Source organism: Mus musculus, chromosome 17 (assembly GCF_000001635.26).
Source record: "Mus musculus strain C57BL/6J chromosome 17, GRCm38.p6 C57BL/6J".
Classification (NCBI taxonomy): Eukaryota; Metazoa; Chordata; class Mammalia; order Rodentia; family Muridae; genus Mus; species Mus musculus.
Window position 1 is genome coordinate 48,920,631 of NC_000083.6, and position 27,827 is coordinate 48,948,457.

The 27,827-nt window shown below is 49.4% G+C and overlaps 1 protein-coding gene across 2 annotated transcripts in view; it reads left to right on the plus strand.

The window, feature by feature from the left end:
* Window positions 1-10,959: 10,959 nt before the first annotated feature.
* Lrfn2 (leucine rich repeat and fibronectin type III domain containing 2) overlaps window positions 10,960-27,827 on the plus strand; it is a 166,002-nt gene continuing 149,134 nt past the window's right edge. The window contains exon 1 of one of the 2 annotated variants that reach the window (XM_006524896.3): window positions 10,960-12,188. The gene's annotated coding sequence lies outside the window, so the exon portion shown is untranslated. The remainder of the gene's footprint in view (window positions 12,189-27,827) is intronic. The other variant, NM_027452.3, reaches the window with a different exon arrangement.

Below are 27,827 nucleotides of genomic sequence, written 5' to 3' on the forward strand. Positions count from 1 at the left end.
AGGAGAGGGGGATGGAGAGAGAGAGGGAGGGAGGGAGGGGGGAGAGGGAGGGAGGGAGGGAGGGAGGGAGGGAGGGAGGGAGGGAGAGAGAGAATAGCTGGATACCCCAGAGAGTCTTCCAGGGGCTTGAGAGTTCTTCTTGGGCCTCATCAGAGCTCCATACTTGGAGTCTTTTACTCTCCTGTAGTTGTGGTCAGTGGCCCATCCCAGTGGTCAGTGATCCTTCCCAGGGCCTTCATCCTAAGCCATCTCCATCCACCCAGGTGTTCAGTCCCATCTTGGGCTCTGCTACATGGCAAAGCCATCTTTTCTAGAAAGCAGAAAACACTCTAATTGTCTTAGAAGGAAATTTAACAAGGAACTCACATCAAATGTGGCAAGTGTTTAAAATCAGAGAGAGGGGGAAGGTTTTCAGATTTGGGATTCTAGGGAGCACTGAGGCAAATTTTCCTTTCAGGTAAGAGGTTTGCTAGAACCATTATTGATGTCATAGGCTGGCAGGTGGGCTACAGCACAGTGGGACATTTAGGGAGAGATTGGGCCCACATGGCAGAGGAAGGGGATTTCTTTTTATAGGTTTTAGAGGAATGGGGGCCATTCCATGCCTCACAGTTGACGAATAGCCCAGTGTATATACTTAGAGTCAGGCTGTCTCTGAATCAGCTATGATCAGGTTGGGGGTATAAGAAGAATCTAGAAAAACAAATTGCTTTAGTTCTGGACAACAAATGACTGTAGCTTTGGGAACTGTCACCGTTCAACCAAAATGGAAGAGCTTATAAACTGGAAGCATTACAAATGGCTGACTAACAGCTGTCACTCAGAGAGTGGAAGCTTCGGGACTCCATGACTGGTGGCACAGTCAACAGAGAAGTGTGGTCACCAATATCCCAGGATCCCATCCTCTCTGACATGGGTAGTCCACTGGGAAAGCTGGGGTGAGATTCAGGAGCTGACACTGGAAACTAAAACACGGCACTATTCTCTTCCTGTCTTCTGCTCTCACATAAGTAGTGTTCACTAGAAAGTCAAAATGGACTGACTCCAAAGGGCTCAGGAGGTTGAGTAGTGTGGATCTATGGCCCAGCAAGAAGACAGCCCATAGTCACTTACTGTGCATTTCATAATGAGCTAGAAGGCAGGAGTCTGAAGGCAACATGAAGAGAGGACACAAATGTCAGGAAACAAAATGATAACAGCCCTGATTGGTTTATTTCCCACAACACATGTGTGCTGAGCCTATTGCACTGCACCCTGCATACATGTGCAGGTAAATGAAAGTGGCAAGAATCCAACAGGAAAGAGATGCTTTGAAGGGTGTCTCCAAACTGTCCACGGCAGTAAGGAACAGGGATGGCATTACAGAGCAGAAACAAGTCTCATCAGTATTTAATAGTCACCAAAATCAGCAGACCCTAGGCTCTGGGTTTTCTTTTGCTTTGGTACGTGTCTGTCTGTCTGTCCATCCATCCATTTGTCCATCCGTCCATCTGTCCATCCATCTCTCTCTCCCTCTCCCTCCCCCCCCCCCTCTCTCTCTCTCTCTCTGTGTGTGTGTGTGTGTGTGTGTGTGTGTGTGTGTGTGTGTGTGTGTGTGTGTGTGTGTGTGTAGAACACAAGTCAACCTGAAGTATCCCTCAGGAATCATGCACCTTTATTTTTGAGACATGGTCTCTCTTCCTGGACTGGAGGTGGCCAAGTAGATCAGGCTGCATAGCCAGTGAGCCCCCAGAAATCTTTCTGTTCCCCTTCCCCGCAATGGGATTCATGTACCACCACACACTGCTTTTTTGTTTCGGTGCTGGGAATTGAGTCAGCTCTGTCACCATCTACTGAACCCCCAGACTGCATTCAGAATGAAGTCACTGACACCTGCCCAGTACCCCTGCTTGTCTTCAGTCACCTACTGACCCAGATCCCCACAAGAGACTTCAGGAGATTCAGGTCTCTCCCATGGGATGCATCTTTACTCCTGGATGATGTCAAATTCTAAAGCACCTATGCTGGTTCTCCTGATGTGTCCAGATTGAACACACAGGACTGGTCCCGTGACCCCTTAGAATCCCCTTCACAGAAAGTGTGAGCAACAAACCTCCAGCCTTCCTTAATCATGGGTAAATCCTCTGTCAGGCTGCCAACCTCACCCCATCGAGGGGCTACTCCCGCTTCAAACTCCACTTCCTCTATTCATATGTCTTGCCTTGGAAGATTCACATCCCTCCACCTCCAGACTCTCATTTGGTGTCTTCTTATGCTCTGTCCGTTTCTGCTGTTAGCTGGGGAAAAGTCTCCTTTTCCTTCTTCAGGCCCCTACCCAACCCCCTAGATGGTTTCATTCTCTCTACACTGGCTGCTTTATTTGAGCTGACTAAGATTCCCCCCCCCCCCAGAAAGCCTGTTTGTCACTCATCTCTCTTGAGCTTCCATCCCTCCTCCCATCCCTTTCTCACAGCTAGATATCCCCAAAAAAGTATTACACACCCACTGCCTCTGCTTCCTCACCTCCCACAAAGTCCCAACCACTAGCAATCTGGTTCCCCTACCCGAACAATAGCAGAAATGTGCTCTCTTAAAAGGCTACTGGTAAGTGACCTCCAATTTGACCGAACCCCACAATCCAACCTGGCCAGTCCCCTCCCTCCAAGACCCACTCATCAGCCAGGCCATGCTCACTACTTTTTTGGGGTGGGGGTGGGGGTGTCTTTGTTTGTTTTTTTTTAATACAAAATTTTTTTTTGTTTGTCGGGTGTGCATACATGTGAGGGCCTCCCTGTGTATGAGATCCCGTGTGTGAAGGCCAACAGCACACGAGTTTCCTCTATTGATCTCCATACTTCTTTTTTGAGACTGGGTCTCTCCCTGGACTGAGAGCTCGGTGATCTGATCGATAGGCTAGACTGAATGGCCAATGAGCTTTGGAGAGCCGCCTGTTTCTGGCCTCCTGGTGCTATGGTTATAGATGCACACCGCTTTTATAGGGGTTCTGGGGAGCCTGAACTCAGGAGCACATCAGGCACTTTAATCAAAGATTATCTCCCTCGTTTCACGTTTGCCGTTTGACCATCCTGCAAGCCAGCAGCTGAGCTGGTCAAGTGCAGCTCACACATGAGCTTCCGATGAGTGGCAGGCCAGGCTTGCATGTACCAGTCAGACCCATGGGTAACTAGAATGCAGGAACATAGCTGTATCCCTGTCTGAGTCTCCCTTGTGTTTCTTTCTGCTTCTCACTTGCCCAAAGCCCTGTTCTTGAACCGCAGGACCAGTCTCCTTGATAAGTAACAATGTCAAGGAAGACATGTGGGGTCTCAGGGAGTCTGTGCACTCAGTACTTGGTACTTAGATTATACCAGATACTAAGTTTTGTGTTTCTGAGGCAGAGCTTCTTGTAGCTCAGGCTGAGCTTGAACTCCTTATATACCCAAGGATGACCTTAATCTTTTGATCCTCCTGCCTCTGCCTCCCATGTGCCAGAATTACAGGTTTGGGTCATGTTATATAAGCTGCTCTGGTGCATCTCCTTTGTAACATAGATTTGCTCTGTAGGTTCTCTTCAAGCAGTGAACGTGCACAGTGTAGTACACTCTGGAGGCATTTGTGCCGTTCAATACTCCCATCCACCCCTGGGCATGTTCACACTTGTTAGTCTGTTTATGTTTGGAAAAGTGGGTGGTTCCTTAACTTACTTAAATACCATCCTTTACAGGTGGGAGGCTGGACTCTTTAACTGAAACCCAGAGAGAGTCCCTTTCCAGAATTCACGTCCTTAACCAACAAACCTTCTGGCCTGTCACCTGGGCATACCATGAGCCCCTTGGATCTCCCTAACTATCCCAACTTTTGGCCTTGACTTCTCCCCACCTGGACTTCCAACTCCCTTATTTTTCTCCTTATCAAAATGCCACGAGTCCCTCAAAAACTCTTCACTTGCCATCATCATCCCCTTGAGATGATTTTTTTTTTTAGTTTTATCTTACATATATGGCTGTTTTGCCAGGGTGTAGGTAGGTATACCAGACATGCTCCCAGGAAGATGGAAGAAGACGTTGGCTCCCCTGGAACCAAGGTTACAGGTGGTTGGGAGCCACTGGAGTAGGTTGGCCTGATGCTGTGTTTATTCTAATGCTAATATTGGGCCCCCAAACTGGTTGCCTCAGAGAGGATAGAGTCCACACATAGCCCTAAGTGCCCCTGCCTTCAAGTTATTCCTGATTGGTAAATAAAGATGTTAACAGGCAATATCTGGGCAGAAGAGACATAGGCAGGGTTTGGGTTTCACAGACTTGAGGAAGGAGAAGTTGCCATGGGTTAGGTGAGCCATAAAAACATGGCCCTGAGGGCTGGTCAATTGAAGTTAAGAGCAGCCCAGATGAAACATAATAAATAGTAAGTAATAATTCAGGGCTATTAATAGGAAAGTAGATTCTAATAGCATAGAAAGTAGGTATCCACCCAGCTCTTGTGCTGTTTAAGGTTTATTGCAAATATAAAGGCTGTGTGTGTGTTTTATCTGGGAACTAAAGGGTCAAAACCTGAGTAGAGACTCTTGATCTGGATTAAATAATTTCTATAACAGGCCACCTTGTGATTGCTGGGAATTGAACCCAAGTCCCTGTGAGAGCAATGAGCCTCTTGATGGCAGAGCCAACTCTCCAGCTCCTTCCCTTGAGATTTTATCTGCTTGGAAGTACTTTCTGCACTGGGAAGGAAGAATTCTTCTGCCAAATGCACTAGCTTTGTGCTGGGACGGTTCAGATACATAGCTGGTCAGCACTGCCAGAGTGTATGATGTCCATGTCTTCCATTTTTCACAAACACCAAGGGAATTGCATTAGACTAACCTGCAGTGTTGTCCCACGCGGGACCAGGCAGGGTTTGGTTCCTGCTCAGTTCTCCGAGTTCCTTTGAAAGAGAAACCAAGGGCTTGATTAAGGAATGGCAAGAATCTTGTAGCCACTCACAGTTCCTACTGCAATAAATCTCCCGGAGGAACAATGCCGAGACAGGGACATAAATGACGATGGCTGTGCTTCCACAGTTGACTGGATTATAAAACAAACCACACAATTACGACTATATGTTCCAAACACGCCATAAATGAAAGCAGAGAGAGGCGGGGGTAGGGACAGAAACTGAGGGTGGAGAATTTGCTCTGTCCACTGTGGAGTCTGAACTGTTAGGGGCAGGCAGGTTTAGTGTAGGCTCCCGAATTAAGATTATAATTTTAGGGCTGGCAAGATGGTTCCACGGGTAAGGAATTTGCCACACAGTCCTGAGGCTATGCCTTAGCTTATGTATACCGACATCACACACACACACACACACTTCACACTTCTAAACCAGAACTATTAAATTGAGGCTTTGCTCCCTGTCACCTCCTTGACCTAGACACCTATTCAGCTTCTCTCTGTCTGATTTTCTGTATCTATAATGTAGGTGACATCACCTGCTTCATTCTCAGGGAATCCCTTGCTAGCCTAGAGCTTGTAGAGTAGGCAAGGTGGCTGGGCAGTGAGCTACAGGTCTGGATTCACTTCCCAATACTGGGATCACCAACACATGCTACAATGCAGCCTTTTAATACCAGACTTGAGTCCTCTAGATTAAACAGTAAGCTTGAGACCAACTGAGCTAACAACAAGTCTTTTGAGTGGCTGTTTTCTTTGCTGCTCTTTGTTGGATCTTGGAGACTCCTGACACTCATTTTAGAGATATAGAAACTGAGACCTAGAGAGAGAAACATTTGTCCAAGGTCACAGCAGAAATCAGGATCTGGGCAACTATTGTGTTCCTTCTAAAGTAATTTTTACACCATCCTGAATTCTAGAATACTCTGAGTTCATCTGCTTGTGTAGCTATATGGTGTGAAGAGCCCCTGGGAAGTGTCTCTGGCCACCCCAGGTTTCTATTTGTCCAGCATTAAGAACTCTTCAGGCTGTACCAGGAGCTTCCTGCTAAGCACATCAAGACTCTAACTAGAAAGGCCGCCATGCACACATGATGGAGCTTGGGACATGGAGCCAGGACTCTTAGTTTGAAATCTATCCATTAAAGCTGGATAGATGGCTCAGGGATTTTAAGAGCACTGTCTGCTCTCGAAGAGGACCTGGGTTCCATTCCCAGCACTAAGATGGTGGATTGCAACCTTTTTATTATTCCAGTTGTAGGGGATCTGACACCCTCTTCTGGCCTCTGTGGATATTGCACACACACGATACACAGACATACATGTAGACAAAATTTTATAGACACAAAATAAAATATTTTTTAAAGAGAAGAGAAACATCGGTCAACGGCTCTAATCTCTCAAAGTTGTTGTGTTGCTTTCCTAGAACCCAGTGTTTTTGCTTGAAAACTGGAGATGATCTATTTCAGGGAACCGTTGTGCCAAGCTGGGGACAGGGGTACCCTGAGATGCCCGTTGTCGATGGCAAACAGCAGTGCCAGCATTGGTGTGTTTTCCCCTTTCTAGGGAGAGACACTGCCTTCTACTTCCCTGACTCCTCCACACAATTTAGCAAAGGGCTCAGTGGTGTGTCAACCAACCTCTGTGAAGATGTGTCTGCTGATTTCTCAGGATGCTTCAGGATGGTCAGAGCGCTTTCGTTAGCTCCGGTCCAGGACTGGGGACAGAAGCAGCAGAGGGAGACCGCTGGGCTCTAGGTGGAGAGAGAGAGGTAAACACAGAGCTGCAAGATGAAAAGCAAACTGGATTTAGAAAACAAACTCAGGCTAATGGCTGGAGGTGGTATTAGTCATTCTGTTATGGAATTGAGGAATACATATGCATACTAATCAGAATTTATTCTGGCTGCTTCTTACTATACAATTGGGAAAGGAAGAAGGATAAAAGATGCTTAGAGAGTAGGAAGGGCTCAGTCTGCATGCCCAAAAAGCTAAGGCCTGGGCCTCAGCTCTTACAGCCACAGGTATTCACTTACGGGTGTGTGAGATAAGATGGGTTTGCTTCTTGAAAGGGATGCTAAGAATGAAGGACAAGAATCCAACTCCCAGTCCATGGACTGTGGAGAGAGACCCCAGAGGCGTTCATAACTGTGATCCAAGATCTCTCTGTATGGTGTGCATGTATATGTGATTGTACATGATGTGTGTGCCTATGTATGCAGAGACCAGAAGACTACCTTGGCATTATTCTTCAGGAGCTGCCCACTTCCTTCCTTCCTTCCTTCCTTCCTTCCTTCCTTCCTTCCTTCCTTCCTTCCTTCCTTCCTCCTCCAGACAGAGTCTGTCACTGGTCTGGAACTCTCCAAGTAGCCTGGTTTAGGTGGCCAGGGAATCCCAGGGATCCACCCATCGCCACCTCCCCAATGCTGGGACTACAAGTGTGGGCCATCATGCCTAGATTTTCAAATGTGGATACTGTGGCTTGAACTTGGATCTCATAAGCACTTTATTGACTGAGCCATCTCACCAACGCCTGGGTACCAGCAGCCCTCTTGCTCCCCTGGCCCACAGTCATTTTCCAGGCCTGTGAACTGAGGCTCAGGGGAGCATCCGCAGCTTCTGGGATTCTAGGCTTCATTGTCCCTTTACAGAGCATCCTCAGGGCTTGACAGTCCTCTTCCCTGTGATTCCATAGCCCTGAGCATCTGTCCTCCTAGCTAACCTGAACCCCTTCCTGCATTTTGAGTCAGCCACCTCTCTTTTTCATACTAAGGGAACATAACAAATAGGGGCACTCCTCTATCATATGTCCTGTCAGGACCCAAGCCCACTTTCTTGGTCACTGAAAGGCCTTTTCAACATTTGCCACTGTGATTTTGCTATGCCCCTCCCTTGGCTTCCTGGTCCTTATGATCTCCTTTGAAAGAATTCAGACAAGTCATGGTGTGCCGCATAGAAGATTATTCAGAGTAGAGCCAAGTATGCTCTCAGGGTGAGCATAGATGCTGGGCTACTGTGTTGGCCTATTCTTTAGGTGGGCTTTATAACATTTCTCACATCTCTGTGATAAAGCAGCTTCTCCTGAGGGGTGTTTCACTTTCCTGTCATTGACAGGTCGGTTTGGATTCACTCTTGCAGGAGGGGGACAATGCTAGATCCTTGTTCTTGATCAGGAGATAACATGGTGTGCAGTAAAATCATAAAATTTTGTGCTTCTGGAGTCACATTTAGATATTAGGGGTCTCCTGGTCGGTTCAGGATATCATTACTTCTTCCTGGTTCAGACAAAGGACTAGGGTCCCTTTCTTTGAATCAGCAATTAAAGCTCTGCAGTGTCAGCTCTTCCTAGGTTTCATGGCCTCGTAACTACTGGGGTAGGAAGACTCACCACAGTGTCTTCCAAGCCTGTTAGTGTCTAACTACCTAAGCCCTCCTGCTCCTACTGGGGGACCCCATAAGATTCTTAGTAAGTGTGAGGAGAGCCAGCCACAAGGCCCACAGTATTCTAGCTGCTGTATGACACTATCCCAGGTATGGCATGATACTAACTTTGCCCAGTAGCGCAAACAGATTAGTGCAGAGATAGCCAAGTTTATACTCTAATAAAAGAACCACTGGCTTCCCCTACTAGAAAGAGGGGAAGGTCACTAGACCAAGGTATCTCCTTGATCTCCAGTCAACTGCAAGTGGTTTGCCGGAGATGCCCGAGTATACAGGAAGTAGATGATTAATTGAAGAGGCTGCTCTATGGCACAGCTGTCATGAGTTCATCATCCATGACGGGCGAGACTTTTCAGTGATGTGGTTCATGCTGAAAAAACTCATGAAGTCACTGGTCTCAAGGCATTGGCCTTTGGTGAAACTGTGCTTCTTTCTGTCATCGTTGCTCATCTGGAATGAGCAGATGTTTGTGTCATCCTAGGAGAGGTTAGCACAACATGAGAGAAGTGTGCTTCCATCCCAGCCAGAAAGCCAAGAGATGCAGACATGCGGACAAGTGAGTGAGGCATCCCAGGAGAGCAGTGGCTGCTGGGTGGGAACGAGCCTGACCCTTCTCCACAGTGGGTTTGGAGTCTTACTAAAGAGTGGAGGACAGTCTTAAAGTTCAGCATGTAGCACAAGCCATCCTCCACCACCCAGAAATGGAGAAGAATGCTTGTATGTATCTAAAAGTGTCTGTCCAGTGGGCATTCTCTGGGCAGTCGTTTCTGGATATGCATCTCAGTATCTTAGCTTTGAAAACAAAGTACAAAGAGGCTAAAAATATATTAATATACTTAGCATGGTGATTCCAGGGCGGGGGGGGGGTGTCTAGCCACAGCAAAGGACCAGGAAAACAGAAGACAGAGGTTTGAAGCTGTTTGTCACATGCTATTCAGAAGAGTGGGCATAGAGAAGAATCTATTGACACACGGCTTATGTGCAGCCCCCTCCGCCTCCCACATACATAGAATGAATGACCCTCAGTTACCCTTGGCTGACCTCTGTGGTTGGTAGCCAGGCAGCTACTCTTATATAACCTTTTGGGTTCGCCCAAGGACCCAAGAAGTCTTCATTTGGCCCATGGGCAGAGAGATAGGCAGCAGAGTGGTTATCTCTTGATCTCCCTACATACATACAGGACCTCACCCATCTTCCAAGGATGCTCAGAGGTCCCTCCAGCTGGAAATGTCTTAGACACATTCAACCCCTGTAAGGGGAGAGACTCACTGTGTCTATCACACATCTCAAAACCACAGTAAACTCCTAGGACATCTAAGTCCAGTCCCCAAACTCAGTTCATGCTGAGGCAATCCCTATAGAATTATCCTTTAAATTACTCAGGACCTGGGTTCTGTCTCTTTTAGAGTAGCTGTGTTGGCTTTCTTCCAGGAACGAGGTCTTAGCTGTGCCCTGTCCCACACCCAGTGTTTCTTTATTGTTTCCTTCCATTCTGTCTTTGTCTTTCTAACATCTTTCCTTTTCTCAATGCAGCTCTGTCCGGTCCTGTGCCTAACCTTGCTCTTCCAGTGCCATCTTTTCATAGATGAGTCTACTTAGAGTAGTCTAGCCTTCAGCCCCGCCCCATCGGGAGAATTCAGACATTACCTCAGACTGCATGCCCTCTCCACTCTATCCACCTTAAAAATTATTCTATTTAGTTTCATTTTTAAATTATTATGTTCATTATAGTAATATAGTTCTTAATTATGACACTATGCAAAACCCAGGTAACCAAAGAGGAATGCTCTGAGCAGGTGCCTCTTTCCTGCCCCTGTGTCCCCTTCTTTTCTTCATGTTCTCTCAGGTTCAGCAATTCATGTCTTCCTCTCTTTCCCACCTCTACCACTGCTCCTGCTTGCCTCTTTCCTGGAGTCACCTTCCCTCTTTCCAGGGCCAGCCCACCCCTTACACCCTGAGCTGCATCCTAACCATACCTCCTTTCTGTCAGGCTACCCAGAATCTTTGCAGGGAAGAGCTTGTCACCAAGGGTCTTTGTGGCGTACCAATCTGACAGTTTCCTTCCTGCCCTGCAGGAGACCTCCCTCGCTGTTTGCGCCTCAGTAGGTATGCACCCAGCTGGGGTGCCCAGATAGGCAAGAGACAGGTTCTTCTGTACAGCCCTGTCTAGCCGAGCCACTGTTGGACCACAGAGACATAATCCACATGACACATGTGCCTCCCTGTGGGTATCTGGGACAGGTGCACGGAACAAGCGAAAGCAGACATGAATCGAGGCATGCTCTTTGCCCTTGGTTTTAAGAGCTGGAGCAACATCGGCATTCCCCAGTTCATGTCCTCTACAGGGAAATATACGGCGGCACTTCAAACCCTAGGCTTACCTTCCCCAGAAACTGGCCACTGAGAGCCCAGAGGCCACTAAGACTCTGCTGAACTAGTTTGGTGATTCTAAGCCTACGACCAGCCCAGAGTGATTACTCTGCTACCTACCACGTGCCTTAGACATTTCGCTTTAATCTAGAACCTCGGAATCGTACTATGTCACGTGAGGGTGGGTGGAGGAGGATGGTCTGCTGGGCTGTCAAACAAGAGCTTCCATTCGCCTAGACAGTCTTGAAATGTTCAGGAAAAGTCTGTCGTGTGTGTCGTGTGCAACTAGCACGGGTTGCTATAGGAGCCAAAGTGATGGCTCCTAGCTGGGTTCAGGGCTGGGTGGGCACGATCCTCCCATCACCAACCCCACCCGCAGCCCCGAGCCAACGCGGTCCAATTTTCCTCCAGCAGGCGGCGGGCTGGTAGCTGTGTGCAAGGCGTACTCTGCACGAGAGGCGGCAGTACGGACTCGACCTGGCCGCGGGGATAACCGTGCGCAGGAGCTGTCGTGTCACTGCGCGGCGGATCAAGCGGGTCCTCGGGGTTCTCAGGGCTCGCGGCCCCGCTGGGCTGCAGTTCCAACCCATTTACTCCGAACCAACGCTGCTAGAACCGAGGATCCTCCGGGGCTGTGGATCCCGGCTGAAGCAGGATCTGGGGTCCGGAGCTACTGCAGCTCCGCCAGCGGCCACTGGGGGCTGCAGTGCTGGAGAGCCCGGCGGGGACAGAGCGCTTCGCTCTGCCTCGGAGTCCTGGGGCGCCTTGGGTTTCTAAGGCTGTCTGCACCGCTGGCCGCAGCTGCCTGCATAACCCGCACAGCATCCTCACAGATCCGTGCGTGCGACCGCTGCGTGTGTGTGTGTGTGTGTGTGTGTGTGTGTGTGTGTGTGAGAGAGAGAGAGAGAGAGAGAGAGAGAGCGCTTTGCGCGCACGCGTGGGGGGGGCCAGTGGTGTGCATGCGGGGAGTGCGGGGGAGTGTATGTGTGTGTGTGCCTGTGGGTGTGAGTGCCTTGCTCACACACACACACACACACACACACACACACGACAGACTGGTCTGAACTTGAAGACATCCCACATTCCAAGAGGCTGCAGGTTCCTGGGGATGCCAGGGGGGTTCTTCAACAAGGAAAATCCTACCCTCATCTTCCTAGAAGGGATTATCTTTTTTTATCCTTTTTCCCCCTTATTTTTTTAAAATCTGGAAGAGAAGAGCACAAGTTGTACTCCCCCTCCCGCCCCTTCTTCTTGCTAAATGCCATGGATATAACTGAATAAGCTGCTCAGGGCTCTCCCCGCGTGGATGGTCCGAGGCCACCATCTGCCTGCCTTCGCTGGATCGCTGCAGCTGGAGCGCTTAGCGTGAGCCTGTCTCCGGCCAGGAAGGATGCGTGGCCGAGCCAAGGAGCCCGGGCGCCCTGCGGAGCCGGCCTTGGAGCCTCCCCGCCACGGGTAGATGCCGCCTTGCCCAGGTGAGTGGCTGTCGCTGCTGCTGCGTCTTGGCGACGCTGGGTGTCCGCGGGAGATGGGCGCAGGGATGTGCGCACCTGGGGGAACAGGGGAACTTTGCCTCTTTTCCTGCCTCACTTGCGGACTTCCTCCATCCTATAGACTCCTGTGGATGCCTTCTCTATTCCATCCTTCCTTCTATATTGTGTTTTGATAGAGTGGGGGAAGGGGAGAAACTGATGGGGAGGGAGGAGAGCGGGTCCTGGTGAGGCTTCAGACCGGTCTGGGTTAGGCTTGGAAGCTGGAGAAAGAGACCTCAGTCTCCTACAAAGGCAATCCTTGAATGCAGAACTTTGCCGCTAGACCATGCTGTTGCGTGTTAGCACATGCCAGGCCTGGCTAGGACGGTGCTGAGGTCTGGGTGACTATTCTGGGGTCTTCAGGAGCTTGGTTCCTGGACGGGTGGGGTGGAGACAGGGGGGGGGGCAGCGATGGAGTGCCGTGGAGGAGGGGAGGGAGGCATGGTTGCAGGGACCCTATCCTGGCCTCAGGCAGATCTAACCAAGATCAGGAGGACTCTGTGTGCCCACTCGGGTTGCTGAGAATGCCATGATAAAGCAGTATGTAAGCCGGTGTTAGCCATGCCCATGTTGGTAGTCCTCTGTCTCTCACTCAGCCCTGCCCTGCTTCTAAGGCTGGCCTGAGCAAGAATTGAGACCGAGACCAGCAGACAGCTCCCAGGAGGAGGGCAGTGCCTTGCTCCCCACCTTCCCCACAGAGAGCACAAAGGACAGAAGCGTTGGGTTCCAGGGAAAGGAGTCCAGACATCATCGAAAGAGAGAGAGATTGAGAGAGAGAGAGAGAGAGAGAGAGAGAGAGAGAGAGAGAGAGAGAGAGCAGGAATCAGGCAAAGCCTGCAGAGGAACCGAGCACGACTCATGCCAAGTACACTCAGAAACAGCTGCAGACGGACAGACACCTGCAGGGAGAGGGCTGTCAGAGCCTGTCCCTCTGAGCTGGAGCCACATGCATGCCTAGAAATGTTAGCCCTCTGTCCTGGTTAAAGCAGTGCATTTGCATGTGTGTCTGTCTGTCTGTCTGTCTGTGTCTGTCCATGTCTGTCTGTCTGTTTGTCTGTCTGTGGCTTGAAAGATCTGACCCCTGGGGCAGAGTGGAAACCCAGCTAAGGAAGAAAGTAACCAGGTAACCTCCAAGCTAGCTGTGGAGTTCCAGGTTTCAGGACAGAGGTGGGTTGATGCACTTGGGCGGGGGCCTGGTGGAAACTCTTGCTTGAGCATCAGGAAGGCTGGTGGATGCAAGCAAATAAACTAGGCTTTTGTCCCATGTCCTGGGTTCAGACAGAGTTGAAAAATAGCAAGCCATGCAGCCAACAGGGCAGTGGGACGGGTTTAGGGAGCCTGTCAGAGGCAGAAAGTGAGAGAGGGTTGGGCCTGGAAGACCTGTGCTTAAAGTGTCAAGCCTTCCTGACCCAGTGCTGCTCCTCTCCCCACCCCACCCCCATGGACTGTGGTACATCCTGTCCCTCTGCTGTAGGCAGGGGTTACAGAATTATATGGCCCTTCTCTCCCCTCCCTCCTATGCTCTGCTGCAGGCCCCCTTCCCTAGCCGTCCAGCTCTGGTCTAATTCCTGCCCCAATGGTAATTCCTAATCTTCTTGCCCTCAACCCCAGAACACAAGCAGCAAACCCATCACTTCTGGTGAAGCTTCTAGCGATGTTCCTCGGTAGGCCAGCTCCCAGGGACAGCTCCTGGTACAGGACAGGGTCTGTCATGGTTGGGAGGAGGCTGAGCTCCAATATCTTTCTTTGAAGTATGGGCTTTTTCCCAAGGCCTAGAAATGTGAGCAGCTGGGGAGGGTGAGCAGAGAGCATTGAAAGGCCAGGCCGAGAATAGGAGGACGAAGGAAGGGAATAAGGGATGCAGACAGGAGGTGGGGATGCTCTAAGACCCCGTGGCCCTGACTTGGCTCCAAAGGGCCTGTTTTCTTATTCTCCATCCTGCTTCAAAGTAAAATCAAGGACTGGGGCTTCTGGCTTCCAACCGCCAGCCTGAAGGGTGGAGCAAATTTGTTCTTTTATGTTGCTTTTCTTCTTGTTGTTGTTTTTGGTGTGTGTAGAAACTTCTGAGCTCTCGGCTGTGGGGGTGGGGGTGGGAGTCAACTCACGGACAATTGAGCATTGATGTTGGCATTTGAAATTGCTTTCAAAAAGCCCCCTGTCCTGCGGCAAGGAGGACCACGATGGCTGAGCTTAGGGTAGACATACACATGCACACACACACACACACACACACACACACACACACACACACACCACTGAGTGGGATCTTACAGATGTCTTTGGGCAAAGGCAGTAGAAGTAGGCTCTTTATGGTCCTTTTGTCACATGGGGATAGAAATTAAATTTGGATAGGCCACATTCAAATTCTGACTCTGCCACATTCTTGTTAGTCACTTAAGACCCACGGTCTCACCCCATGAAATGACATAGTCATGCGTATTCCGCAAATGTGTGCTGACCCCATGTTTTCCTGGCAGGCTCCACATCCTTTCTCAGATCCATCCCCAGGGAAAGTAGGGAGGCAGGGAGAGGCCTTCAGAGCAGTGGAGGATGGAGGCTTGTGCTGCTACTTCCCTGTTCCTTCGGGGAACTCGCCAGAAAACTTTAGGAATTGATTTAAGGCCATCCGTTTGACCTATGGGGCCCCCGGCAGATGCTTCGCTCCCTCCTTGTGTGTTTTGGGGGTCCTCTAGCCATGGGTCTTTGCTAGGAAAGCCAAGCTCTGTGCTTTACGAGTTTAGTTTCTTACCCTTTCCTGTCTGAGGCTTGAGTGTGAAATCTAAACCCTCCCTCCTCCAGCCCCTGCTGTCTTCTCCTCACTCTGTCTCCCACCACACCCTGACCTCACAGATGTCCATCCTGTATTACAAGTGTTTGCTACCACATCTGACTCCCCACCCACCCACCCCCCACCCACCCCGCTCCGATGCAGAGTTGCGTTATGTAGTTCAGGCTATCCTTGTACCTTAGTCTGAGGAGTGCTGGGATCCCATGATTTCCCTGGGCATGAGGTATTTTGAGAAAATACATTCTAAAACTCCTGTCTGGCTCAGCCCTGCCCTGGCTATGAATTGGGCCCACATGCTTAGAAGCAGACACTGGGCAGACAGGACAGTTCAGAGATGTCAGTAGGATGCCTGAGGAAAATCATGGGCTGAGCACTCAGCATCATTTAGAGATCCTTCTTCATTCCTCCACCTCATGCGTAATGTGGACAGAGACTAATCCTTGTCCTCCAAGGCCTGGTTTCGGATGTTAGGACTCACTCAAAAGTTGGCACCTTTGTCAGCAAAAGGCCCAAAAGACCCAGGCCTCAGGTTTTGCTGGTATGGTTCTCTGGACCATATTTGTGTGGGCCTGCCCTTCCCATCAGGCATTGGGCCTGGCAGTGGGCACTGTGCCTTCTGGGGACAGAGCAGTCAAGGTTGCTGAGGAGAGCCATGTGGTCCATGTTGTGCACAGGATCTTGAGCAGACAGCTGGGGGGGGACACATACCAGCATGCATATCAGGTGACAGTCACTGAAGATGGACCCAAGGTGGCATTAGGCCGATGCTTCTCTGTCTTCTTTCATCGTTACTCCTGGAAGGACACTTTGCAGAAACTTTTTCCTAGCCATTTGTCCCACCGGATTTAAATCCTGCAGTTGTATGCCTTTTCTACATTGAGCACAGAGCATGTTTTATAGATGGAAAGGGGAGGGGTTTGTTTATTTCATTGGTGTTGCCTCTCCACCAAGAAGTTGTTTCCCCTCTTGGGGGCGATATTGTCTCCGCTGAGTCTGCATGTCTTAGGGCTCCCAGACATAAGCAGAGGACATGGATTCATAGATCCAGGGGCAGGAAGAGCCAGCAGATGCTAGAGACAGATTCCTGGTACCTGGTAACCCTAACCCTGAGCTAAAGACAGCATCAATGTAGCTTCTCAGCCATCCAAAACTCCTTCATTACCCACTGATTTCCTGGGTAGGCATCTCAGATGGAGATGGGAGGTAGCCAGGATGCCCTGCCCTAGAACACAAGGCTTGGCTTTCCAGCAGTCAGAGGACAAAGATCAGAGATAAGAACATTCCTGTCACCAGGCTCATTACAGTATTGAGGCCAAACGTACAGAATAGTTTAAGCAGCAGCCTGTGCTGCCCAAGCTGTGCTCTGTGGGTCCATGTTTGTGCTACCCCATTCCCTTGCCTGGTAAAGGGAGAATGAACAGGAGAAGGTGTTAGAGTTCTGCAGAAGAGACACAAGGCTGTAGCCTGGCTTCTGAACCACAGAAATCAACCATCTTAGATTTAGATAGAGCTGGGTCTGCTGTCTGGAATATCCTCCCATCAGCCAAGAGCACCAGGGACCCAACAAACATGAGGACACAGATGGTAAACTGAGTCAGAGAATGAGGAGCAAACCCATGTACCTATAACTCACCCCTGTGTGGGATTGTCTGCAGCAGGCCTCATCCTGCTAATGACTGTCCTGTATGCACAGTAACAGCCAGGAACAGGAGGACTCAGCACTTAATACTTGGTATCCTATAGTCGTTCATACCTTACTCATGGGAGCAGTACCCAATGGCAGAAACAGAGACCCGGGCATCTCTCTGAATCCCTTCTTCCCTCTGCAGCTCACTTCTAGAGCTTGTCTCTCTTTCCCTGTTCCCAGAGGGCCAGCCTCTTTGTCTTGCTTTAGATCATATCTCTAATAAAAGTCCCAAGAAGGACTGAGATGTAGCTCAGCTGGTAGTATGCTCGCCTGGAATTTGTGCTCCCACGTTTGATCTCTAGTACCCAGTAAGTCAGGTTTGGTTGTATAGGACTGTCACCCAGCACTCAGAAGCGGAGGTGGAAAAACCAGAAATTCAAAGTCACTGTCAACTATGTACTGAGGTTAAGGCAAGCGTGGGCTATAACACACTCTGGAAATGCAGTATCTCCTTGGTTTCTTTCTCTTGTCTGGGACTTACTTCCTATTCTTATTCTCCGGACCCCGCGGTGTTCCACCTACCATATTCAGGTGCAGCGAAGGGCTGTGGGAATAGAGGAACACCCTGTGGATGTTCTTTCTGTAGAATAGCTCTAAATGAGGCAGCACTGTGGCATGCTCTGGCCCCCAACATGTGTAACAGATGTGGTCCCTTGACCACCTGCACTGTTTGTAGAAACTCGGTGAGTGATCAAGGCTCAGTCTAGAACTTAAATTCTATACTTGATGAGAGAGGGGTACAGATGGGGGAACCTGGGCACATCTGCAGTAATACAGGTCCGGTGGGTGGGGTGTGAATGGCTATAGGTTACTGCAACTGACTTTGGAGTCTCTCCCATTCCTAGTTGTGCTGGTTGTCCTAGTGGGGCCAGGCCTTCCTCAAGCAATCCACAGAGCGGATGAGTTACAGGTGATGGGGATAAAAGCATGTCGAACCTCCAAAATGTCCATAACCCCTAAAAGCCAGGAAGGGCTAAAGTGGAGCCCCGGCATCCTGGAGAGGTCCTGGAGACGTACATGAATAAAGGAGGGCCCTTACCACAATTCCCCTGTAGAGAAGCATCTAGAGTATTCCCAGAGCTCTGGAAGCAGCAGTAGGAGAAGTGGGCGGTACCCTGAGGTCATGGAGGAGAAAGGCTAAAGGTCTTCTCTAGAATTAGGTCAGGAGGACTGGTTATTCTCTGAGGTCAGTAAAGCCGGGAGTGAGCTCCCTGTCAGCCCTGCTGGGCACATGTTGAGGTACCTGGGATGTTTCTCTCTCTGCCTTCTTGTCCTCTCCTTCACAATGGGGTCCGGCTGCTCTCTTAAGACCCTCCTAAATCAGATCACAATCTGACTCTTCCTGAACTTTCTCTCTATTGACCAGGCTGGTCTTGAACTCGCAGAAACCTGCCTGCCTTCTGTTGGAAATTAAACTCCTGAGCACACAACCATCTGTTCAAACCAGTGATCTTTTGATTTACAAGTTTATGGAGCAAAGGTTTCTCTGCTGACCTATTTCAGCCCCAGAGTGATGGAGCCGAGGACCTGTGACCTCTTCCTCATTCTCTGCCAGACAGCATTGGTCAAATGCTTCTCTTGGCTTAGTGCCCTACCCTGGCTGGGTTCCTCTTAAAGGACTCGAATCCGGGGCTGCAGCTAAAGGCAGGCATCTCTTTCCTTGTTGCCACACCCTCACATTTACATACACCCACCTACAGGTGTGCAGAACTCACACCTGCCTGCCCAGGCACACACAGACACACTCCCACGCTGGGAGTGCCTAGGCATGGAAGTGCAACAACCTACATGCACACACAAGACGCGTATTCTCACACACTAACCTATATATACACCCCTGCACACAGAGGGATACTCTTACACTCCCTCCCTCTAAGAACACCACCCCCTAGACAAAGAACATCTTTGTAGTTCCCACAGCCCCAAGTTCACACCGGAGGATGGATGAAGATGGACAAAGGATACTGACAAGACACAGAAGGTCCAGCAGGCATCAGAGCTCACATAGGCACATGTATTTCCCCTGTCACTGAACAGGACCATAGGATTTGATACATTCTGTATAGCCTTCCCAGAGAAGCAAGAAACTTAAATCCTATTCATGGGCTATTGATGGGAAACTGGGGACCAGGGAGATCTCGCTGGATGGAAGATCTGGCTCTGGAGATCTCCCTGTGGTTCAGGACATATGTTCCCTCGCAGACTGGTTGGTGGCTGTTCTGGCTTTCGGTCTGCACCACCTCTAACTAATGTGGAGAGAAAGGAGGCTTGAGCTCCTTCTCAGGTGAGGCAATCGTTCTCATCATTACTCATCAGGCTGTGCTCCTCAGCACAGGCCTTTGCAGGGTCTCCTGGCCTCAGCCCACAAGACCGCGTTCCTTTACTTCTTTTCCTTTTGTTTTGAGGCAGAACCTTACTCTTGAGCCAGGCTACCCTTGAACTCAAGGACATCCTTTGGGCTCCATCGCCTTCTCCCAATGTGCTGGAATTATAGATGTGAGCCACTGTCCAGGCTCCATCCACCCTACCGAGAACATGACTCTTTTCTTCCCTGCATCTCATTTTGCTTATTCTGAGGTGGCCTCCCACCAGTTTAAGGAGTAAGACTGCGGGTAGCCTGACTGGGGCACGGCCATTCAGCCCAGCCTTCTCTGTCCATACTCACCATGAGCTGATGGTCACGCGTCCTCCCCTGTTCAGATGACTTTCTGAAAGTCTGCAATGTGCCATTCAGCAGGCCAGATGCTGCAGACAGTCAACTCCAGTTCTTGCTGCCTTACAGTCTCGGTGCCCACCTGGCTTAGCCTCTTACATGTGGCCCAACTGTTTCCATGTCTGTTAGGCCTCTGTGGGGTTGTTAGTGGGGATCCTCAGTGATGGCTGGTTTCTGATACTGTTCTTCATCTGCATTCTTGTGTGTGTGTGTGTGTGTGTGTGTGTGTGTGCGTGTGCGTGTGCGTGTGCGTGTGCGTGTGTGTGTGTGTGTGTGTGTGTGTGTGTGTGTGTGTATGTGTGTGTGGTGTGGTATGTTTTCAAGATTCACCCGAAGTCACCTATGACTACCTGCATTGTATATAACTGATAATGGTGGTGGTAAGGGGAATGATACAGTGCGGAGGGGATGATGGTGGTGAGAAGGTGATAATGGTGACAGTTGTGGGTTGGTTGTAAGATGATGATTGGTGGTAATGATAATGATGGTAGTGGTATGAAGGTGATATTGGTGATGATGATGATGGTGATGCTGCTGCTGCTGATGGTGGAGTTGAGACTATGATGATGGTGGTAATGATGGTGATGATAATGGTGTTGGAGTTGAGGCTATGGTGATGGTAGTGATGGTGATGATGATGGTGGAGCACAAGCTATGGTGATGATGGTGATGGTGATGATGAAGTTGAGGCTATGGTGATGGTTGGTGATGATGAAGAAATGATGAAGGTGGAGTAATGGTGACAATGACGATGGAGTGAAGATGGTGAATGACAACAGAATAATGATGACAACAGTGGTGGTGAAGTGAAGGTGATGGTGATGATGGAGTGCTGGCTATGACGATGGGATGATGAAGATGATGGTAGAGTAGATGTGATAGTGATGTTGATGTTGATGATGATGGAAGGGAGGTGGTAGTGATGATTACAACAGTCTGTGGCATGATGCAGATCATGTGCAGTGTATAAAGGCAACTTAAAAAACAAACCTTCAAGCTGCTTTCCCAGATCCCCCTTCAGTCTGACTCTAAGCTGACACCTTACCATCTTCCCCAAGTAGACATCAGTGAGCTAAAGAGATTGGGGTCATGGTCTTAATTTAGGGATAGCTGATCCTAAGGAAACCATCTAATCTTCCCTGTGGCTTGAGTACTTGCGTCATCTGGATTGGACTGAGGAGAACTGAGGGAGACCCTATAATAAGTCCTGAATGCTCTCTCCAGAGTCACAGCTTCCAGATACAGATAAATATGAACTCTCGTGCCTTGGAGGAGCAATGTCCTGTGTATAGAAAAGCAAGAATTCAAATGTGAGACTGTGGGCACGGAGCATATCTGTAGTCAGAGTGGTCGCAAGGGGCAGGCAGTTTCCTTATACTTGAGAAGTCTTCATCTGCTAAGACGAGGCATGTTCCTCGTCCTCAGAATATCTAGTCTATGCTGAGGGTGGTATAGAGGAATGTGATCTGTCAGTACTGATCTGGGCACTAAAATCATGAACATGGTATCCTTGGGGACATGTGTACATGTAACTCTAGGTCTCCATTGCTAGGGCTTCTGTGGGTTTCTATTTGCTTGGTTGTGTAAATTTTAGCACATTACAGTCTGTACCTTGGTTTCTCCATCTTTGAAATGGAAACAATAGTAGTGTCTACTTCTTAGAACTCCATGATTAAATGAATTACTATATGGAAAGTACTTGGATCACTGTCTGGCACAAAGGGACCTTGTGAGGTAGACATGGCAGAAGTTGCATTTATAGAAGTTTTCCGAAGTGTGGAGAGGGACCACTATGCACCCACTTACAAACTATTCTATCCCAGTGACCACCCCTTAAAGTGCACATTGTTTTGGGGTAATTTATGATATTTTCCTTGGGCTTAGATTTCCACCATGCTTACTGGGCTAGATCACGCACACATCGTAATGACTGTGCAGCCATTACACATGAGGGAAAATCAACGGAAGGAAGTTATCAAGAGACTCTTCTGAGGGTATCATCATTGTCATTGTCATCGTCATCATCATCATTATTCTATCCAGCTACAGTGTGTTTGGGGAAAGGGTTGTGGGCGTGTGGAAGCACATGATGTGGGGTGAGGGTGGCATATGAGTTCATAGTAGCTTCAGTGTGGGAGAAGGCCCATGCCCCACATATCTGACTCTAATTGCATGTCTGAGCGAGTGTGTATAGTGTGGTGGTGGAGATCCTCGCAGACAGGCTGTGTCTACAGAGCGTAGCATAATGAAAGGTTGGGTGTTGTGGTGGATCTGAACATTTATCGAGCCTCTGAGAACTGTAGAGTGCTCCAACGCGGGAGGTTGAGAGTGGTCTCCATCCTCTGAGAGTTTAAATGTGGAGCATGGGGCTAAGAGAACATCTGTGGGCTAAGTCCAGACAAGGCATGGAGCCTCTGTGGAGACATGAGGCTTTTGAATACACCTCCTCATTGTGTAGAGGGTAGGCTAGAAAGATCCATGTCCTGGGTGGGAACATCTATGCCCTGCCAGGGCTGACCTTGTTGATGGGCACGAAGGACTCCTGAGCTTTGAAGTGAAGGAGTTGGGAAATTATTGAGAACAAGGAAAGGGTTGTGGGCCTTACCCCCACCCCCCAGAAGAAGGCTGGGGACCCCTTGTGAGAGTTGACTATGCTAGGTAGCTTTGTCAATTTGACTCAAACAAGAGCCATCTGGTTAAATGGGATCTCATTTGAGAAACTGTCTCTATTGGACTGGCCTGTGGGCATATGTGTGGGACACTGTCTTGATTAATGATGGATGTGGGAGGGCCCAGCCCACTGTGGGTGGTGCCACCCCTGGGCAAGTAGTCTTGGGTTGTGTAAGAAAACAAACTGAGTAAGTCAGGAAAGCAAGCCAGCAACATCACTCCTCCATGATCTCCGCTTCAGTCCCTTCTTCCAGTTCCTGCTTTGAGTCACTGCCTTGACTTCTTTTAGTGATGAGCTGGCCCAGAAATGTAAGATTAAGTAAACCCTCGCTTCCCCCAACTTGCTTCTTGTGGTGGTGTCTATCATAGCTGTGGAGAGCAAATGAGAGCAGGATGACTGTGGCCTGGAAGTCTCAGGGAACTGTGGGAATAGGGAAGGGGCAAGGAGAAACCCTGAGATCAGTGTCCAGGGCAAGGCTTGAGATGCTGACGAGTTGCTAAATCTCAAGCCGCTGAGTAGAAGATTCAGCTCCCCAGAATAACACCCGGGTGGGGATAGAGCTGTGGCTCACATGTTAGAGCAAGGATGCCTGGGATATCTGGGGCTGGCCCAGCTTTGGGGAGGCCACCTGCTGCTCTGTCACTGGGCAGTCAGGACAGTGGTTACTGTATATTGGTTTTTAAATTGCAGTACCACATCGATCCTCCATTTCAGTTCAGCTCTCCCCCTCCCCCTTCCCTCCCCTCCCCCTCCCCCTCTGCCTTTCTCTACATTGCTGTGTCTTTCTCTGTCCTGTCTCTCTCAATTTGGCTTCTAATGCAGGGCGTTCTCGCAGTGGTATCCTGTTACCTAAGGTACCGTGCTTATATTGCACACACACGTCATATCCTCTCCCATTCCTTTGTGCAGCCCTTTTATGTGCTAAAGCTGTACCCATGGCTTGGCTAATCTCTGCCGGAAAGGAAGTATGGCATCGTCTACATTTAAACGTGAAGAAATTGGTATTCAGAGAGGCTAATGGACTGACCAGGTCACACTTAGGTTACAGGAGGTTGTAATAGCGGTTTCTGGCTATCAGAACTTTGTGTGAGTCCAGCACTGCACTAATACAAGCGCTCTCTCTCTCACTTGCTCTCTCTCTCCCTCTCTCTCTCTCTCTCTCTCTCTCTCTCTCTCTCCCTCTCTCCACCCTTCGTCTCCCTCTCCCCTTCTCACTTCTCTCCCTCTTCTGTGTGGGTGTATGTGTGTCTGCGTATATGTATATGTGAGTATGTGGGTATATGCGTGTATATGTGTGTATATGTATATGTATGTGTATGTGCATATGTGTATATGTGTGAGTGTATTTGTTTGTGTGTATGTGTGTATATGTGTATGTATGTGTATATGTGTGCATGTGTATGTGTGTATATGTGTATATATGTGTATATATGTGTATGTGTATGTGTGTATGTGTATGTGTGTATATGTGTGTGTTTGTGTATGTGTGTGTGTATTTGTGTGTATGTGTGTTTGTGTACATGTGTGTGTAGGCCAAAGGAAACTCAACTGTCACTCTTTTCTCAGGTGTCAGCTACTTTGTTTTTGAATAATGTTTCTTGCTTTCCTGAAGCAACCCAAGTAGGCCAGAATGGCTGGCCAGCAAGTTCAGGGGATCCACCTGCCTCTGCCTCCCTGGTATTGGGATTACAAGAGTGACGCCATGTTTGTTTTGTTCTGTATTAGCGTGGGTTGCAGGGATGGAACGCAAGACCTCCTGTTTACAGTGCAAGCACATTACTGATGGATCCTTCTCTAACCCTGCCATAGGCTTGCCTTGCTAATGCTATACTCTCACTGATTGTCTGGGATGGTCCTGTCAGCGTGTTTGACAGATGAGGACAGAGCAGCCAGAGTAGTTAAGTAGTTTATCTGACACCGCAGTAAGTAAGATGGCAGGGCTTGGATCCGCACCCACGCTCTCAACCACTGTTGTCTAGATGTTGTGAGTCTAAGATGGGCTAGGGACATCAGGACCTCGGTCCCCTGGATTTGGGGACCAGAGAACAAGGCTACAACGTCTTGGAAGCTTGGACTCCTACCTTTAGCAGGTTGTCTAAGAGCTGTGGTCTTATGCAATTCTCTCAATGAGCCTGTGTTCCCTTTTGTAAACTGGGGTTAATGCTAGTACTAAAGTCCTGACTACGGATGAGTAAAGGGTTCCAGAGGCTCCAGGTTCTAGATGTGGTGTTTTGTGCTTACTCCCTGATTGCTTCCATTATTTGCACACATCCTTTTCCTTTGCAAGGGAAACAACAGGTGTGCAGACGGGGAAACTGAGCCTGCAAGGAGCAGTAAGCGTTCTAGGAGCTGTCACAGGCTGCTGGAATTGGGAATTTCTGAAAGCAAGACTTTCAGTTTTAAAATTCAGGAGGGGGCAGAGTCACTGGGTGGCACAGAAAACATGCACCGGAACCAGGGCCTGAGGGCAGTGTTAGTTGCTCACGAGTGGGGAAGTGATTCAAGGGAGAAAGAGGTGGTGGTAGCTCGTGGTTTGAGGGGATTACAGTCCACTGTGGTGGGGAAGGCATGATGGCGGGAAGGTGAGGCAGCTGGTCAGAGGGAGACGAAGGCTGGTACTCAGATCTCCCCTTTTTTTATTAGTTATTTTCTTTATTTACATTTCAAATGCTATCCTGAAAGTTCCCTATACCCTCCCCCCGCCCTGCTGCCCTACCCACCCACTCCCACTTCTTGGCCCTGGCATTCACCTGTACTGGGGCATATAATGTTTGCCTCTCTTCCCAATGATGGCTGACTAGGCCATCTTCTGCTACATATGCAGCTAGAGACCTGAGCTCTGGGGGTACTGGTTAGTTCATATTGTTGTTCTACCTATAGGGTTGCAGACCCCTTCAGCTCCTTGGGTACTTTCTCTAGCTCCTCCATTGGGGGCCCTGTGTTTCATCCTATAGCTGACTGTGAGCATTCAGCTCCCTTTTTAATTCACTTTGGGACACCCCCCCCCATGGAAGGGTGCCACCTACATTGTTGTAGGTGGGTTTTATTACTTATTATTTATTTGTGATGGACTTTCTAACCTCAATTAAGCCAATCTAGAAACCCCCTCACAGACATACCCAGTTGCTCTCTCTTTGGTGTTTCTAGATCTTTCTAGACGGCAATCAGTGGTAACCATCACAAGCCCCCTTGTGCCTAAGGGACGTCACTGTGCCGTTCTTCTCTGGCCACCTGTGGGGACATCACCTCTCTTGGTGCCTGTGTTTGTGGAACCCTGGCAAGCAAGCTCTAGAGATGCTGTTGTACCTTGGTCTCTGAGTAGCTATGAATTGGGCCGTGTTATCCAAATGGTAAGAAAGAGGTGAGGTCACAGCCTAGAGTCAGCAGTGGCTGCAATGTACTTGGAGCCCCTGAGCTTGACCACAGTGACACATTCTCCAGACGTCTCTGCCCCAGCTTCTTCATTCTGCGTGTCTTCATTTTAGCATTGGGCGGCCAGGATTGGCTGGCGCGTGTATCCCTTTCAGGTAAGGAAGGAAATCAAGGCTCAGAAAGGTCAGGTGTCTTTGCTAAAATCACACAGCTTGTACGTAAGTGAGAAACAAGTACCCAGTCTCATCAGGGCTTCTGCTCCTGTTGCCTTACATGATAACAGGGCCGAGGCCCCATTGCCTCCAATATATTGAGGTGTAAGGCCCCAGACTTCCCAGGGCCAGATCCACACAGGGCAGGCCAGATGGACAAGGCGGGGACGCTAGCTCGTCATTTCATTTGATGGAGTTGTCACTGTCTCATTCTTCCTCAGCAGGGACAGGAGGCATGTCAGCCCTCCTGCTGGCTGCACATCTGCTGATGATAGAAACCCAGTGAGCTCCAAACCAGGTTCTCAACGGACATGGCTGCATCCTAGCCCAGCTAGGGCCGAAAGCATGACCGACTGCATTTCCCTGGTCAGGCAGCAGAGACGATGTTCATGCCAGGCCCGCTTCTAGGGCAGCCGAATAAAAGAGTTAAAGGGACAGTGACAAGAGTCTATAAATTCTAAATGATGTTAAGAAGAGTGGCCTGGGCCCTAGGATCCATAAAACCCACATGGCCTCCCAGTCAGGGTGATTAATGGACCCTTCTTCTGCCGTCTAGCCTCCCACTCGGAAGAGACCTTTCCTTTTTAAACTTCCAAATAGTCCCATAATCCTTAGCAGGACATGGTGGTCTTGGGGTCATTTGTAGGAATGAACCACCCCTCCCCCACTGACCAGTTAGAGGAACTGAGACATGGAGTGGGGCTGTAATTTGGACAGCAGCCCTGGTTCCAGCAGGCTCACCCAGGAAGCTCTCACCAGTGTCCATGCTGGATAAGCACACCCATGTGCTGGGCCCCGTTCTGTAAGCACACTTCCCTTGGGACTCCTTTGATCCTCAGTTCCTCTGTGAGGCTAGTGTTGATAGTGCCCTTGGTTGCTAGGGTACATAGTGAGGAAACTGACAAGAAAGGGTCTAGGGAAGCCCCTCACCATGAGACAGCTGAGCCAGGCTTTGACCCTGTGCACTCCTTTGAGATGTAGCCTGCGGCAGGTTTAATCAGGACATAGGAGACACAAGCCCTATACAAATGGGGATGTGGCATAAGAGTGTAGGAGCCAGGGGACAGCGGGGACTGCCAGGTGATGCTGTCTTCTATACGTGAGGAGAAAGCTACAACCCATGAAATCTCAATAATATGGTTTCTCTCACAAGACAACATCCAGCCAACCTGCCAACATAGATGGGGGAGATTGTCACAAGACCCACCCCTGAATAAAAAAGGTAGGCAGCCAAAGGAGGGAGAATCTGTTTTCTCTAAGCCCGTTGATAGTTTTCCATTCTAAACACACGTCTATCCCTAAACATGTGTACATATGGGTAACAATAATGGGACTCTAAACTCTAAACATGTGAGCATGTGCACACAGATGTGTGTGTGTGTGTGTGTGTGTGTGTGTGTGAATTCATGTGTGTTTGTGTGTGAGAGAGAGAAGAGTGGGAGAGATGAAAGCAAAGCAAATACAACACATGAAATTCTCAAAAATTAGGATTTATATCTTATAAATGTGTGGGCAGAATGCCCCATGCCAGGGAAGAGGTGCAGCTGTCCTAGGGGTGGGACTGAAGCCTCCATCTGCCCAGTAACTAGTGAGTCACCCTGTTCTGGTTTTCTATAGCCTATACCTTCAGCACTTTCAAAGACGGGCCTCTAGGAGCAAGCAGGGCAGGTGGAGTGTTCAAAAAGTGCCACAGAACGATTTGAGGGCAGGAGTCTAGCACTGGCAATCTCAACTCTGCTCAGACTCCAGCTGGTATGCGGTTGGTGTCCTCCTCGAAGCCTCCTTCCTGCCTTCTTCCTTCCTCTGAATGTGGCTGGAGAGACCGAGGCAGCATGTGCTGGCTGGTGTAGTCTCTACACCAAGTCTCTGGTACTGACCGTATCCCTGGGATCCCTGTTAGAGGCAGGACGAAAGTGGTGACTGCGCTGCCCATTGGGCACTGGTGCTATTGGAAGCATCCCCCCACAGTGCGAGGAATCCTGGGAGTCTGCTATTTCTAGTGGACTGGATGGACCATGGCTCTCTCTACGCCTCCTGCCCTGGTGGGTCTGGTTTAGGCTCTGTGGTTTGTCTGCAGCTCAGCACTGCTGTCCCATCAGGGGGCAGTACAAAGTGGAGGCTCAGCTGCCAGGGACAAGG